Source organism: Leucopleurus acutus (genome assembly GCF_964270905.1).
Source record: "Leucopleurus acutus genome assembly, chromosome: 15".
Lineage (NCBI taxonomy): Eukaryota > Metazoa > Chordata > Mammalia > Artiodactyla > Delphinidae > Leucopleurus > Leucopleurus acutus.
Genome location: NC_139157.1, coordinates 75,929,478 through 75,947,871, shown reverse-complemented (window position 1 = coordinate 75,947,871; position 18,394 = coordinate 75,929,478). Strand labels below are relative to the sequence as shown.

General features: G+C 35.1%; 1 long non-coding RNA gene across 1 annotated transcript in view; it reads right to left on the bottom strand.

Moving 5' to 3' along the window:
• The window catches only part of LOC309972442, a 197,517-nt gene that overhangs the window by 11,827 nt on the left and 167,296 nt on the right, over positions 1 to 18,394 (bottom strand). Inside the window, exons 2-3 of the long non-coding RNA XR_014326802.1 lie at positions 5,165 to 5,235; positions 4,393 to 4,609 (exon numbers count right to left, since the gene is read on the bottom strand). This is a non-coding gene — a long non-coding RNA (uncharacterized lncRNA). The remainder of the gene's footprint in view (positions 1 to 4,392; positions 4,610 to 5,164; positions 5,236 to 18,394) is intronic.

The window sequence follows — 18,394 nt, the reverse complement described above, 5'->3', positions numbered from 1 at the left end:
GGTTTCTAAGTACACTGACTTTTTAACCTGGACAAATTAAGGACTAGGGCATATCTTAATGCCAAATCTATGAAGGGTTTGGCATTGCCATGTGTGATAATACTTATCTCAGATATAGTGACATCAAATATTTCTTTGATCCCAGAGGAGGAGCATGAGAGTTGGTAAACGACATTAAACTGTTTTGTGGGGAAAATATATACTTCATCCATAATGGGTTACTAAGTGGTGATTTTATTCAAGGGCAGGTCACAGGAAGCAGGCAATGGGTTATGTACCCAAGACACCTGGGAATACTCCTACAGAGGCCACCAGAAGCCTGGATATGAGATTCTGAAGAGACTGATATCCTGTACAACAGCTTATTGAGTTTGTCACATTAGTCCTCCAAAGTGGAAATATACAAATGTCTTAGTGGGGGGTGCTTTTTTTCCACCAAAGCACTCAGTTTTTCTGATTTCTTTGAATTGACTTTTGATCTTGTTTTTCTTTTGTTTTCCCAATTATCTTCAAGTTGGGGGACTGTCCACCACAAACTTTTCTAGATCAGTTCCATATTATTGTGCATCCTTCCCCATTGCATTTGATATTAGAAAACAGAATTCCCGAATATTTCTTCTTTGGGGAGTCAGACTCAAACAAAATTGCAAAGTGAGTGAAATGTATCTCCAATGCCCTCCAGTCCTATTTCAGTCTTTCTGCCTTCCTTTTGGGTAATAGCCATACCAGAAGTGATACTTCACACTGTTCTGTCTTCTATCTTCACAGTAGAACCCTACAAGTCTTCTACAATTATTATCCCCACTTTATTTTACCGATTATGAAACAAGTAAGAAATAGCACCAAGGGCACACTTCTTGAATACAAAATTCAAACTCCATTGAGGTCTGACCTAGTGCTCTGCTGAGGTGGCATCTTATCTGGACTCTCTCTTCCTGACACTGCCCTGCGCTGCCATCTCCTGCCCCTGTTCTGCCCTCTCAGATGCCAGCAATGCTCTATAGGGCCCTTTTTCCACCTTGTTCTCTGAGTTAAAATCCAAATTACCTAACCTGTGCTGCACTAAGCAATTGGTAGCATTCTAAATAATTTGAGAAGCAATTTCAAGTAAAGGAACTCATCCGGGATAATAAATCCCTTGTTGAATTTTTTTGGGAGGACTCTGGAACTCACTAACACAAATCACGATTTTAAGTTTACAGTTTAAAAATCTTGGTCTCCAAATTTTGCTGTGTAAATTTAACACTGTTTTATGATGAATTAACTCTAACTGTGCAAAGGAAAAGCCATTCCTTTTAAATTCATCTCCCTCCTCTACCTAAATTCCCTTCACATAACTCATAAGCTACTGAAAATTTGAAGATCCTCTAATGAATTCCAGATGCTTCTGCAATAATTTCCAGGCTCTGTAACTTTTGCGAACACTACTTCACTCTTGCAGCATTACGTTTTTAGCTGAAAGCTTGAACCTTTTGAACTAGTGCTTTTCACACTATCCTCCCCAGTGGAGGACTGCCACGTCACCCTCACCCACACCCACCTGGGTCAGCACAGCCCTGCTTATAGATCTTTTCATGTTTTCACCATGACACCAAGGGTTCGAGGGTAAAACATACTGAAACCTTGAGCTAGATGTTTGAGAACTTAAAAAATTTTCTTATATGATATGGCCATATTGTTTTTACTAACACATTTTGACACTAAGTAATCATTGCTACTGATTTCTGAAGGACTTATTTTGCAGTGAAAGAATTAGAACTATTCATATATTATTCATGAAAATATTCTTCTATAAGAAGAAAATATTCTTCTGTAAGATAGAAGAATCCCTGCATTACAAATTATGATAATTATTCTAACTATAAAGAAAAAGAGGATAGTATTATTTCCACAAAGTGCCATAGCTTTTGTTTATGTGTTGTTGTTTATATTTTCCTTTAGTTTGGGGGAGAAGGGTAAATAATATGGGATATCAAAAAAAAACAAGCTGTGTCAAGTTTAAAGTGTACAATGTTATCATACATATATGTAATCATCTTAGTTTAAGACTAACAATTTAAAATATAAAATTTACTAGTGTTAGAAAACAGATTTACAGTGGGTTTGTTAGAGAGATCTGTGCATTTATTAATATTACTGAGGAGGGAAAAGATTCATGCAAATACATGGGCTAAATACTGCAGGTGAATGCTACATCTCTCCATGATATGAAAAATTCTTTACAACTGCATGAGATGTGAATTAATAGTAGAAAATATTTTTTCCCAACTAACAGCAAAATAAGGAAACATTTCTCAGAATTATCAAAACACTGTATATGTGTGTATGCTTGTATATATCTTTGTGAGGATTTGTGAGCTCATTATAAGGAGAATATCATTATTGTTTATGTTCTAGAGATTTTTGACAAAAAGAAGACAATGGGGACCTTTCTACAATTTATATTAAGCATACTAGGATGTCACTTTCAATGAAGTGTATATACATATACATATATATATATATATATATATATATATATATATATATATAGTCTTCCAAAACACATGTGTTTATATTTGTTCTCTGCATACCTTCTGGGCTAAATTATTAGTTCCCTAAACTTTGGCATATTTAATTTTAGAGCAATTACAGTCTTTAAATTAGTAAAAGAAATGTTCATATATCATACTTTAATTCCCATTAAATATGATGGTTCCACCTGAACTGGTATAAGATCATTTCAGCAATTCCTTTACCCTCCCCAATGCAGGAGGATCTCCTGATTGGTTTCTGAATTCTATCAGTTTCCATAACAAGAACATATCATTTGGACATTTTTAAACAAATCCTGGTTTGCTGTTCTTGTTCTTGTTGTGCTAATTATGATGGCTGGCTTTATTTTTTTTAATTAAATGAAGAAATACCACGTTCACATACAACAGTTAGTCTATTCCATCTTGTAAGATCCATTCTTTACCAGAAGTCAAATCTATTCGGGTCACTCAGTGGTGGCCCTCTCCAGGACATGTCAAGTAACTAAAAATAATGATAGCAGCTGTGAATAAATAGAATCAGAACAAAAGTGTCTTCATGAAAAACGAAGCAAACAAAAACACCATCCTAAAAGAAGAATACAATGAAAACAGCACGTAGAGGAGATGCTTTAGCCGACCATTCTGCTAAAAAGTTTGCTCTGCCTGAAGTCCTTTCATGGAAACCGCCCATGGAACTTGTCAAATCCATGGAGGGGTTCAGATACTCCATCCTAGGTACGCTGAATTTGTTTTCTAAATTATGAAAAGAAACAGAGGGAGCTCTCATATTGGAAGAGCCACGTGGCTAAGATCTGGCAAAGCCAGGATGATCACGAGGCAGCATCCGATAAAACTTGAAATGAACACTTGTCAAAATTCTCCACCAGATGATCCGATCCATCCCAGTAAGGGGAAAATGTCCACAACATTAAAAACACTGATGGATAAAATTAAGGATAACAAAATATAGCCTCATCCACAGGTAACATAATTCTGGGAAAAAGTGTAAAAGCAAGGCATAGACTGGAACCATGCTCTGAGAGAACATTTGAGCATTTTTAACTGAATTTTATAAAATGACTTCCCTCTGGGTGATGAATATGCACAAATAATAGTATGCTTATTTTCTGGAGGGTTGAAATACTCCCTTGTTAAAACAACCACAGCACAGATTGTAGCTAAAAGACTGATTACCCTATTCTCAATGTAGAACATTTTAACCATTCTATTCAGTAAAAGGGGGCCATTTTACCAGCAGTTATTCATGAATTCTACAAGGATTTGCCCCCTGCTCAAAAATATTCACTGTCTTCATTACTGTGAAACCGCTAGAATAACAGAAAGCATTTTAACTGGAATTGGTAAGTTATACCAATTAAGTCCTAATAGTGGAAGATTTTCAGGAAACCCCACAAAAGTCTATGGCTAACTCAAGATCCTCAGAATAAATAATGGCAATGGACAGGACAGAGCTTACATTCAACACCACCAAAACCAGATCCTCCTAAATACCTGAAACCACTGATTGTTACACTTTCCTTTGCACACTTTTATTATCCTTTTATTTGTATCTTTTTCCTTACAAGTTTATACACTTCTGATTTTTCCTACCATGTTCCTCTTATAATAATATAAACTTGCTTATTTTTAAAATATACTAGAACCAATTACCACCATAACTCTTTAATAGCTCTTCCAAGTGATTGCTGGTCACCTAATTTTAAAAAAAAACTAAGTTAAGGTATGTTACACTGACTTTACTAATAATGAATCTCTTGTAGATAATACAAGTCTAGGGCACCAGAAAAAGGGGATAAGATATTTTGGGGATGAAAATATGACTGTCTTAACAACACCTTAAAAACAATATACTTACAGCTTCACAAAAGTTGTTCACTTCTCTCAGGAAGCACCTGTATTCTTCATCTTGTGTGAAAAGCAATGCTCTTCAGTGTTCACAGAGAACCACAGCTTTTTGTTCTGCAAGGCTATTAGTTAGGCTTCCCCAAGTGGATGACTCCCGAATATCTTCTGTTGGTCTTCAGATTTATAAAGATCCCAAAGTTGTGAAGTTCTTTGTAGAGAAATAATAACTGGTGGAACAGACCACAGAGTAGTTAGGCAACTCTAGGTAGGCATAAAAAGTCTGTTCTATAATTTGAATATTGTAATAAGTAATATAGCACAAAAGTAAGTTTAAATTCCTTATATAAATCATTGGACAACACAGGATTTTCTTTTAGCTCCTCAGGGAAAATCTGTGCTGTTACTAACTTATCCTATTGTATCTGAATTAACACTACTCGTAAAATGAATCCATCTATATCTAAATGAAAAACAAAGCCAACCTGGCTACCTAAAGTAAACTCAGAGAGTCACTGGGATCTGCTTTCTTGGGCAACCTAGAAAAACCTTGGATTATTTCTACAGTGCCTTTCCATCCCGTAGTTACTTTTGTTTTTCTCACAGTTGTTTAATATCTGTTGTCCATAAACTTAAATGCTTGTATGCAGTTTCTGTCCTGATAGGTGATTCAACAAACAGCTCAAAGACAACAGCAGAATAATATAATCATGCTGATCAATTATCTAACCAAAAATCATACCTGCACAAACAAACTTCATCTTAAAGGAGATCTGAAAACAAACCTCATCTTCAAGGAGAATCAGCTACACCGGGGAAGAGCTGAGCAATTCATGATGGGCTTTACTCCAGTTGGCTGTGAAAGTACCAAAAAGAACTATGAATAGAAAATGTCCTACATTGTAGAAAAAAGCAAACCAAAAAACTGATCTTCTTTTGCCTTGCTAGTAAGAGCAATCAGAACTCATTTTTAACTTCCTCAATAAATAAATGACAGCCTTTTAGTCATCATAAAAATTAACCCCTAGAGCCAGTTTTAAATGTACTTAATCAACCAATGACAACTCACTCCAGTAAACATGGTTAGGCAAGGCAACCAAACAGAAAAGCCCTTCACTTCTGAAAGGCAGCCCATCAGGAAGAGGCTCATTCCACTGAACATGATTCTGAGTGCTAGCCAGTCACTGAAAGTCTCATCCACCTACAGTAATGGTAAATCATTCACATGTCTGAACTGCAGTGACGTTAATTATTGAATGTCATGCTTCCCAAACACGCTATGGAAGACTGCATTCTGCTCTGCTTAGAGACAGTGCCTGACCAACATAGTTCCCCCACCTGAAGAAAGCAGAAAGTTCAGCTGTGTGTGTATGTGTGTGTGTTTCAGGTGCTGAATGATGGTTTTATCCTTTACAGGGTAGCGGTTACATGGCTGTATATACGTTTGTTCAAACTCTATACAAACATTTATGATTTTTATTGTATTTTCCTTATATCTCAGTTGAAAAAAAGAGTATTAGGAATAAAACAGCCAAAAAGAGGCAGGTGTTTAGAACTGAAGTGGAAACTTTGAATACTGCCTATCTGGCCTCTCTCACATCTACATTAGCAGCCCCTAGGACACCTTTATGATCTCAATGGGAACCACAGAACACAGTTTAAAAACAGCTGCTATATACATGATAATGACAACTCAAGGAGGCACTGGAAAACATAGCTTAAAATTCTTAAATAATGATATTTTGACTAATTTGGAGAGGCTTAAAAAGCATGAACCAAAATACAAGACAGGAATGACATGAAAGTAGGGAAAAGGGATCAGAACTAAAGCAACCTAAGATACCTTAGATTATTCAAGAAGATAAGAGATATTGGTTAGTTTTTAAATCAATCTGCATGGCAAAAAATTCAAGGGTAATCACAGAGTTAATAACATAAAAGGTATAACTTCCATTCCAGTAAAGGAAAAGGAAGAGAATTTTAAAAATCTGGTCAATCCAATACAAGGAAGGAAAGGAGAAAAAAGAAAGAAAATGTACTGTCAGTAATGTACTAGAGCCAGGTTACAAAGTCTGTCAAGAGCTCTCCAGAGCTGCTGTGCACAAGTCTTCACATCAGCTTCAGTTCTTTCATGTTGATTGCTTGCATTATGCCACACAGAATATTTACACCAGGGAAATAAGCAAATGTTACAAATTAGAGATTTTGTTTCAGAGAGCCAGTTTTTAAACATTTACCAGTATACCTCTGTGCACATTAAGTAGAAAATGCAACTACTACTAATACTGAAAATAATAGCAAGAATATGGCTTAGTAATATTAATATCTACTCAAACTGGCTCTATGCCCCCCAAAGCATTTTTGAGGTAATTATTTAATCATATGGGATAATATAAGGATAAATTCATGTAAGGATTTAACAATCCTAAGCTTATGTACAAAGTCTTAACATTTATAAAGCAAAAAAAAGAATAAGAAGTGGAAAAATTAGTAGGCAGACTGGGGGATTTTAACATACTCCCCTCAGAAGCTGATAAATTAAGCTGACCAAAAAACAAAAACAAAACAAAAAAACGAACAAAAAAAACCTTCTCAAAATATATAAAAAGATTTACTGCAAAAATAAGAAGCATGATCTAATGTACACATATAGAACACTGCAGCCAATAAGTATAGAATACAATTTATTTGGAAGCACATATGATGCATTTATTAAATTGCCATAAAAAGTTTTGAATAGCTAAGAATTGGCACATAAACCTTATTTCATAATCATATTGTCATAAAAAGAAAGCAAGAAGAGAATTGAAATTATACATTTGGTAACAAAATAAATAAATACTTATTTCACAGATCAGAAACTAAATATGAATTGAAATTTAGGAAATGTTTGAAACTGCCCTACAACAAAAGCAGTTTGTTATAAAACCCATGGGATTCTGTTAATCAGGAGGTATTTAGGGAGAAATGTACCGCCTAGAATACAACATGTTAGAAAACAAAATGACTAACCATAAATGAGCTAAGTGCTCGTCTTAAAAGTTAGAAAAAGAAAACTTACTAAACTTAATAGAATTAGGAAGAATGACACATTTTCTAGAAAAAAAATAAGTAATCAAAACTAACTACAAAACGAATACAAATATCTCTATTAGCGTTAAAGAAATCAGTCAATCTCCAAATATACTCACAAAATAAAGAAGTGTAGGGCTTGGACACAGAAAATAAAATTACTTTTGGGAAAGGTCACTTTTTTTCAATCCAAACAAAGATGCTATATAGATTAGTATTAGTTTGGGAATCCCAAACCATTACTTTAACAATCGATTTCAATCTCCCTATTAGTGTGTGTGTGTGTGTCTTGTAATCCTAAAGTCTACATATTACCTCAAGAGACTTTTTCAAGTAAGTTAAACCACATAAAAATTAATTTGTCATTTACAGTGAAGACACAGCAAATATTTACCCCAAATCATATTTTAAATAAAACTTTGAAACAACTCCCTGAATAAGCACTATTGAGTTAATGAAATTAAATCTATATATCTCAAGTGCATAAAACGTTTTGTAACCTTATTTTAACTTCCATCATGTGTAAACCATGGTATACTAGTGAACTGTATTCAGAAAAGAATGCTGTTCATGTAACACCACTTTTCCAAAGAGAAAAAGAGGTGAACCTGACCTCTGTCATTTTGACAAAAAAAAAATTTGTTTTCAAGAATCTCCTACTGGAATCTGCAGAGAGTTGAAGAAGTAGGAATTATTTGTGGCTAATATTAAATTTTCTACTTGAAAATATTACTTTGCCTCAATATTAGTACTCAATACTAGAAACATAACTCTAAAATTCACTTTGTACAGTTTTACAATAATTTAATGAAGCCTAATGATGTCTTAGGGGAGAAAAGCAAAGATATCCTATGTTGTATTCTGTTTTGCCTTTAAAGTTATCAGCATCCTATCAAGGTATTCAAAGCTAAACTGAATCTTTAATACGCATTTCCTCTTCCTAAAAAAAGCAATTGTTTAGTGTTTTCCTTTAAATGTGAAACAAATCAATAATGCAATACGGGGCAAGGAAGAACATTTTCACAAAGGCCACAGGCTTTTTTTTTTTTTAACATCTTTATTGGAGTATAATTGCTTTACAATGGTGTTAGTTTCTGCTTTATAACGAAGTGATCAGTTATACATATACATATGTTCCCATATCTCTTCCCTCTTGTGTCTCCCTCCTTCCCACCCTCCCTATCCCACCCATCTAGGTGGTCACAAAGCACCGAGCTGATCTCCCTGTGCTATGTGGCTGCTTCCCACTAGCTATCTATTTTACATTTGGTAGTGTATATATGTCCATGCCACTCTCTCACTTTGTCCCAGCTTACCGTTCCCCCTCCCCATATCCTCAAGTCCATTCCCTAGTAGGTCTGTGTCTTTATTCCTGTCTTGTCCCTAGGTTCTTCATGACCATTTTTTTTTTTTTTTAGATTCCATATGTATGTGTTAGCATATGGTATTTCTTTTTCTCTTTCTGACTTACTTCACTCTGTATGACAGATTCTAGGTCCATCCACCTCACGACAAATAACTCAATTTCATTTCTTTCTATGGCTGAGTAATATTCCATTGTATATATGTGCCACATCTTCTTTATCCATTCATCTGTCGATGGACACTTAGGTTGCTTCAACGTCCTGGCTATTGTAAACAGAGCTACAATGAACATTGTGGTACATGACTCTTTTTGAATTATGGTTTTCTCAGGGTATATGCCCAGTAGTGGGATTGCTGGGTCATATGGTAGTTCTATTTTTAGTTTTTAAGGAACCTCCATACCGTTCTCCATAGTGGCTATATCAGTTTACATTCCCACCAATAGTGCAAGAGGGTTCCCTTTCTCCACACCCTCTCCATCATTTATTGTTTGTAGATTTTTTGATGATGGCCATTCTGACTGGTGTGAGAGGATATCTCATTGTAGTTTTGATTTGCATTTCTCTAATGATTAATGATGTTGAACATTCTTTCACGTGTTTGTTGGCAATCTGTATATCTTCTTTGGAGAAATGTCTATTTAGGTCTTCTGCCCATTTTTGGATTGGTTTGTTTGTTTTTTTGATATTTAGCTGCATGAGCTGTTTGTAAATTTTGGAGATTAATCCTTTGTCAACTGCTTCATTTGCAAATATTTTCTTCCATTCTGAGGGCTGTCTTTTTGTCTTATTTATATTTTCCTTTGCTGTGCAAAAGCTTTTAAGTTTCATTAGGTCCCTTTTGTTTTTATTTCCATTCCTCTAGGAGATGGGTCAAAAAGGATCTTGCTGTGATTTATGTCATAGAGTGTTCTGCCTATGTTTTCCTCTAGGAGTTTGACCACAGGCTTTTAAATAATGAAAATACAGTCTTGACAGTCACGTGCACCAGGATCCATGATGCCAGGGGATGTGTCTATGGTCAAATTCTTGCAGATGGTTGCTTAATCGTAACAAGTAATGATTAAGAAATGTTAAACAAGTCTCATTATTCCCAGGCTTCTCAATGACTTCAATATTCTAACGCAAATTTTTAAATACCAAGAATATAATACACTGTGCAGCATTTTCCAAATATACTTGAATATGAAACTTTTGTTTTAACAGAGCCCTTACTGGAGCAGCATTTCTTGCAGCATCTTTAGGAAATGTTATTGTAAAAAATGGCTCTTACACAGCTGAGAAGAGCCAAGCCTGTGGAATTAAGAACTCATAGTTCCGTAAAAAAGATTTTTTTCTCAAACTGTGGATGGAGCCAAATCCACGAATGCAATTAACATTTAATTTGTGATCCACTGTATAAGTCCTAAAGAGAACACATAGAGTAGAAGACTTACTTTCAGTCAGAGTATCCCTGAAGAAGCAAAGGACAAAGTAAGCTGTTGAATTTGTTATTATAGAATAATATTGTGCCAAAAAGCCAAACATCTTGGGGTTATGATTATTATTATGATTTACTATTCTCCATAGAGAACAAAGGTTGAGTTTATACCGTCTACTCATATAGAAACGAGTTTCACCAAGGGACAACTTCTGGCTCTGGTGGCATGAAGAATCTAAAAAATCCATTCCCCCATCAAATGAAGTACAAAACTACAAAATAAAATAAAAATAATTTCATGGATCTAGAAATAGATCAAGGTAAGAAACAATAAGAAATATACAAGAAAAGCTAACAGAACTCCAACTAAGGATTTTAGGAGTCTGTAGCCATCTTGGCTGGAGATGCTCCCATCATCCAGAACAGACCATGTTCTAGGCCATAAGAAAAATTTCTATGAATTTAAAAAGATTGAAATAATACAAAGTATGTTCTCTAACCAAACAACTAATTTAAGAATCAAAAGTAGTCATAAACAAAAAAGAAATCGGCGAACAACTGGAAATTAGACAATGTACTTCTAAATAGTCATGAGTCAAAGAAGAAATCAAGATGTAAATTAGAAAATATTTTGAACTGAATGAAAACAAAAATTCAACATGTTAAAATCTATTAGTGCTTATATGGAGATTTAGAGCTTTAAACATTTGTATTAGGAAGTAAAATGATCCAAAATCAATCACTGAAGCTTTCACTTCAAAAAGCTAGGAAAAGAAAAGCAAATAAAACATGAAATAGAGAAAGATAAATGAAAGGTTAGAGAAGCAAAGAATAAAATAGGAAAACAACAGAGAAACTCAATAAAATCAAAAGTTGGTTTCATGATAAGATAAAACAAAATATGACATTAGGGAGTGGCAAGTTAAAACAATGAAATACCACTGCATACCAATTAAAATGGCTAAAATCCAAAACACTGACAGTACCAAGTGCTGACCAGGATGTGGAGCAGCAGGAATTCTCATTCACTGCTGGTGAGAATGTAAAATGTGACTTTACATTTCACTTTGCACATCACTTTGGAAGTCAGTTTGGAAGTTTCTTACAAAGCTCAACTTAGTCTTGATAAATATATGATGGAGCAATCACACTCAGTATTTATCCAACTGAGTTGAAAATTTATGTCTACACAAGAGCCTGCACACACATGTTTACTGCAGCCTTATTTATAATTGACCAAAACTGGAAGCAACCAACAAACCCTTCAATAGGTGAATGGATAAACAAAACCTGGTATATCCATACGATGGATTATCATTCAACAAGATAAATGAATGAGCTATCAAACCACAAAAGGACATGGAAGAATTTTAAATACTTATTGCTGAGTGAACAAAGGCAGTCTGAAAAGGCCACATAAAGTGTGATTCCAATTACATGGTATTCTGGAAAGGGTAAATATATAAAATGGTTCAGAGTAATTCTCTGATGGCATATGCATAACATTATGCATTTGTCAAAAGCCATAGAACTGCACAACACAAAGAGTGAACTCTGTGTACACTATGGACTTTTGTTAATACTAATATATCAATATTGGTTCATCAATTGGTACAGCCACTGTGGAGAACAGTACAGGGTTTCCTCAAAAAACTAAAAATAGAACTACCATATGACCCAGCAATTCTACACTTGGGTATATACCCAAAGAAAAGGAAAACACTAATTTGAAAAGCATATGCACTCCAATGTTCATAGCAGCATTATTTACAATTGCCAAGTTATGGAAGTAACTTTAGTGTCCATCAACAGATGAATGGATAGAGAGAGAGAGAGAGACAGAGAGACAGAGAGACAGAGAGAGACAGAGAGAGAGAGAGCGAGAGAGACAGAGAGAGAGCTATTAAAGCAGAAGGACATTTTGACATTTGCAAGAACAAACACAGATGGACCTGGAGGCTATTAGGCTTAGTGAAATAAGTCTGACAGAGAAAGGCAAATACAGCATGTTTTCACTTATATACGGAATCTAAAAAATAAATAAATGAAGATAACAACAACCAAAAAAAAACCAGACTCACAGATACAGAGAAAAAGCTAGTGGTTACCAAGGGGAAAGGGTTTGTGGGAAGGGGCAAAGTAGAGGTAGGGAATTAAGAATTACAAACTAGTAAGTATAAAATAAATAAGATACAATGATATAATATAGAGCACAGGAATTATAGCCAATATTTTATAATAACTTTAAATGCAATATAACCTCTAAAATATTGAATTACTCTGTTGTATACCTAAAACTAATATAACGTTATAAACAAACTATACTTCAACAACAAACAAAAGAATGTATAACACTACTGCAACATATTAATAACAGGGGAAACTGGGAGTGGCAGAGAGATATAGGAACTCTGTAGTATCTGCTTAATTTTTCTCTAAATCTAAAAATGCTCTAAAATGAATGTCTATTAATTAGAGCATAAAATGTAAAAAAAATCCACTGGCTTTTCCTTCCATCCCCAGCAAAAGAAAAAAAAAAGGATTATATATCATGATCAAGTGTATTTCATCCCAGGAATGATGCAAGGTTAGTTGAAAGGATTGGACACAGACTTGAATAAAACTCCTAAGAAGATTTGTAGAGCTCTTTCCCTTCATCTCCCTGCTTCCAGTGGTCTGACTTGCCAATTCTAGCAACATTAGCAGCCCCAAATCACTATCTTTCTACTACTCAGATTCTATTTCTTTCATCCATTGAGACCAATGTTCTCAGCTTGGGCTTCATGTCCCCACATATGGTTTGAAAACTACGGGCAGGAAGAAAGCCAGCTCCACTTGTGTGCTTTCCCTTTCTCCAGTTTCTGTGCCATTTATTGGGTGTATTTAATCCCTTTAATTAGCTGCTTCTTATATTCTGAATATTTTTATAGTTGTTTATAGCAGGAGAGCAATTTCGACTGTGGCCACTCCATCCTGACTCAACCCAGGTGTCTCTATAAATGCATTTTATGTGATCACTCTTTCTACCAAGTTGCTGATGGATTGGATTGAATGCACTGAATAGACAGAGATAAATAAAGTTATGTTGCAATTATTCAGGCTAGAGGTAATGACAGATTTGTCTAGCATAATGGTGATACTGCAGAAGAAAAATAAACATTTGCGGAATATGTAGGAGATATCATTTGGCATTTGATAATACATGACAATAAAATGAGGGGGCGTTACAGTATAACAGAGTTTTCTGGCTTGTGTTACATGAAGGATGGTAATATTTTTCATAATGGAAAACAGAGCAGATTAACGATAGTAGTAAGACTGAGAGTTTCTTGACTTTTCACTCTAAGTATTCTATTTTCAGTGAAGTTTTTTCATTCTGCATTCTGTGTGTTCCATGAGGGTGTTTTATAAATAAGACTATGTCTACTTTTTCTTTTTTATGGCATAGAGGGAACATCTCTGAACTAAGGCAATAAAGGTAAGAGTAGTGGAACAGAGAAAAATACAGGAAAGGTTAGAGAGGCAGAATCAACTAAAATTAGTAATTAACTATCTGTAAAAGATTAGGGCAATGGAAGGAGAGTAAAATAACTCTTCAGTTTATAGCATAGGTATGTGGATCAATGGTGAGACCACTGATCAAAATACAGATTATACGAGGAGAAACAGTCTTGGGGACTGTGCAATGAGCTTTGTTTTGGATATGTGTGTGTGTGTGTGAGGTGCCCACGTGAAGATGAAAGGTAAGCAGTCAGAAGTATCATCCTGAAGTTGATAAAGGAAATATGAGCTACAGATAAAAGACTGGAAGTCAGCATGTATGGCCATCCATAGATATGGATAATATGAACCAAGTACGGGGTCCAAACAGAGAAGAGTTCTGAGTGAAACCTTGAGGAACACCATCATTTAAGGTATTAGGTGTGGAAAAGACCATGAGTTCATTGAAAATCATTGAAAGGGCTTGAGAATGAGTAGCTACAAGGGGAAAAGAAAAAAATATATATATAAAGCAGAGAGGAATGTCATATTCCATTGATTTAGAATTTTTAAATTTACAATTTCCTCTTTTTTTCCCCCTTTGCTGCTATGAAAGCAGTAGTTTTGGGCTTACAAACACCTTTGCTGGAGGAAGTAAAAAATTTATGAGTCATATTCTTCTCCTTTGATTTTATCTTTTTTAAAAAAAATTAAATACTTTAAATTCAGTAAATGCCTTATTTGTAGCAGCAATTAAACACCGTCTTATTGTTTCTGCATCACTGAAAGAAAAAAATTATTTCAGCTGAAAGTTCGGAATCTACAGAAAATATACTCTACATGACACTAATATTGTGCTTTTGAATATATTTGCTGTGGAGTAAAATTCTTTTGCTCCACTTTTCAAATTTCAAAATGCAGCTTTTCATAGTATACCTTTGATATGTTCCCTTTGCTAATGAAATTAATAGTTCCATATTTAACCCAAACCAATATAGAATTTCCCAGTATATTATTCTTGAAACATAAACTTGCATGAAATACTTTATCTCAAAAGGCTACTTTTTAACTTAGAACAAAGCCTTCCCTACTCTCCCTGGCCTCACTCTGAACTCATAATCCATTTCTTCAAGCCCAATATTACATGCGCACACACAGGTACTCACATGCACATATAAATGCACCTTGCTGTTTCACTATGAGACTAGGGCCAGGCAGCAGTATTTGGATCACGAGATGAGCTTTGCAGTTCTTTACTCCATGGTCTCTTTGTTTCAACAGCCATTTTTCCTCACTAAGAAAGCTGTTTCTCTTTCCATGGTTGGGCAGACCCTAAGTACCATGGCCAGTGATGAGTCCCAAAGTGCTGAGTTGACACAGGGGAAGAAACACGTTGAGGGGATTCTCTGGACATCATGCAAACTCAATATATCCTTCCACAGACTCTTCACAGGGTTACACTGGTGACAAAGTAAGTTTCCTACTGCTCTGACACATGGCTCGTTCCTGCTAACCTAACAGTCATTCATTCCCAAGGAAGCAACTTCTTACAGAACAAGCTTAGTTAGTGAGAAAAGACTATTTTCTCCTGCCCACCAGGTTTTCAGTGAAATGATACATTTTAATGCACTTGCTTAGCAGATTTCTTAGAGAAATCCTGCCTCTTTGCATAAACAAAAGGAAAACTTTCTACCCTCCTATCTTATCTGGCCAGGTACCTTTACTCAAGAGAAGAGCTAAGGCCACAAGTATTTGATCTCATATTATAATGTTTAAACATGACTGGAGATCATAAAATCTCTCTACTCCCATCTGTCTTTGAACATAATTGTAATAAAAGTTGTTTTATCGCTGAAAAGACTCGAAGGTTTCTAGGCCAAGCCATTAGGGGTCACACTTACTGAAGTCTCATTTAAATCTAAAATTATATGAGATTTTAAAAAGTCAATTTCCCAGAAATTAGAAGCAGGCTGACCCAGGTCTTCTCCTCTGTATAAAAGAGTTAAGGAATGATAACAATTGCATGCTTCACCTTCTTTCTACTTCACTATTTCTAAGTTTCATCATCTTAATGTCTTATTGCCTCCAGCACATACCGCAAGTGGTATCAGATGCTCCACTGAGATTCCAAGAAGAAAATAATAGAACTTCTATTTCTACTTAACTTTTTCTCATCCCCTTTCTAATTCTGTTTGTAAATGTTTTTATAATGTACATAAGAAGTCCATAAAATATATATGTGTATACATATACATCTACTGGGAAGTGGGGAAAAAGTTTCTTTTTAATACGAATACACATTTAAGAAAATCTGAGGAGGACTGGTCTAGGCTGTTCAATTGTCTCCTAATCCTGCCTATAAATCACACCCCCAATTCAACCAACTTTCACAGCCTCACTGAAGACTTTTTGAATGTCTAATCATTTTAGTTCTCTCTACAGGTATTTCCTATGAATTGCTAAAGTCTGACATTTAAGAACCTCTGGGGACTTCCCTGGTGGCACAGTGGTTAAGAATCTACCTGCCGATGCAGGGGACATGGGTTCGATCCCTGGTCCGGGAAGATCCCACATGCCGCAGAGCAACTAAGCCCGTGCGTCCCAACTACTGAGCCTGCGCTCTAGAGCCCGTGCACCACAACTACTGAGCCCACATGCCACAACTACTGAAGCCCACGTGCCTAGAGCCTGTGCTCCGCAATAAGAGAAGCCACCGCAATGAGAAGCCTGTGCACTGCAACGAAGAGTAGCCCCTGCTCGCAGCAACTAGAGAAAGCCCGGGTACAACAATGAAGAACCAACATAGTGAAAAAGTAAATAAATTAAATTAAAAAAAACAAAGACCCTTTGTATTCCACCCCACCCTAAAACCCAGTCATAGTTCCAGCTATATTTCTTGGAGCTCTTCCCCCGGGGATTCAGTGCTCTTGTTGTGCTGGTGTTCTCATTATTGTCTGAACATACTCTAATGTTCTTCTGTCCGTTCCAAAAATGTTCATTTTGTCTTGAACATTCTTTGCTAAAAATTTCCTAATAGATATACTCTACTTAGATCTCAATGGGCAGCACTAAAACTTTTCCTGCCATATATTCACAAAGCACATATAACTCTCTGTAAGCATTTACCCCTGTGCAATGTATTTGTGTTTATGTCTTACCTCTTACTCTAAACTGTAAGCCCAGAGAAGGAAGGGCTCATTTTCAATTATCTTTTTTATTTTCTAAGCACCTTATTCAATGGCAATTTACCTAGTTGGTGTTTAGAAAGTATTTGTTGAATTATTTCAAACTGAATCAATAGGTAATACCAATAATTTATTTTTAGTAATAAGGAATAAGACATGTCTTGCTAGTTATTTGCTTCTAAAATATTTCCCCTACATGCATTTGCTGTGCATTTATATTTCTATTTACAGCTCTTCAAATGTGTCTAGCTTTAGAAATAAGATAACATTTGAAAAGATTTCATGGATGTTCAGGGACATTTTCCTGGAGAATGATCTTTATGATGACCTTAGGAGGTATTCTGAGAACTCTCTACTTATATTCTTTTATGTTTCAATTATTTTATTTTATTTTAACTCAGATGGAAAGCCCTCAGGGCAGTAACTGAGTCATATTTTGTAAGTTATGAGGCCCAAAAGACACCTCTTGGCAATTCACACAGAACTATATCATCATCATTATATTGCCTCTAAAGAGCTTGTTACATTGAAATAAATAAGAACATAGAGATCCATGGTATTGATGACTATGTTTTTATTGAGTTCTCCTCTAGCCCAGTTTTGTCTTTTACAGAGCTTCACACAGTGCTAGAACTCCCTCACCTAAAAGTCCATAGTAAAGTGGTGTAGGGTTATGACTCCCATAGGCTTTATTGACAATATATTCCCTAAGGTGAATTCCTCTAGGTTGCTCAAACAGAAAATAAAATACTAGTTGGACATATTTAGTACAATTGTCTATAATACCTTCTTTTAGTAATTACTTATAATTGACCCTTAAATAACACAGGGGTTAGGAGGGCAGACCCACTGTAAAGTCAAAAATTGTGTATAACTTTATAGTTGGCCCTTTGTATCCACGGTTTCACATCCAAGGATTCAAGTAACCACAGATTATGTAGTACTGTGGTACATATTTACTGAAAAAAATCAGAGTATAAGTGGATTTGCCAGTTCAAACCCGTGTTGTTCAAGGATCAACTATATTTGCCTTTCCCAATCTCTCAGTAGTTTTAAATTTGTATAGATGATATAAACTTTACTATTTAAATTGTATTTTCATATAAAGATAGATTCACTTTTTAGACATACCCTTTACAATTCATAGTGTTGTCTAATTTTTAAATGAATGCCATTGTATCTTACATGATACTCATACAAATTTAAATGTCGAGGGTATACAAAATATTCCTTTTATAAATAGTGATAACAATGATGGGGATGGTAATGATGATGACGTCATGATTATGATGATGACAGGAATAAAATATCCAGTTTTGAAAATCTATAAAAATTATTGATGTTTCTTTTTTAATCTCACAAAGCCTCAGTTCATCTGTAAAAAGGTATAATAATATCTATCTCATTTAATAGTCATAAGAAATAAAAGTTTTATATTTGCCGTTAGGGGCTGAATTGTCTCCCTTCCAAGTTCATATGTTCAAGTCCTCACCC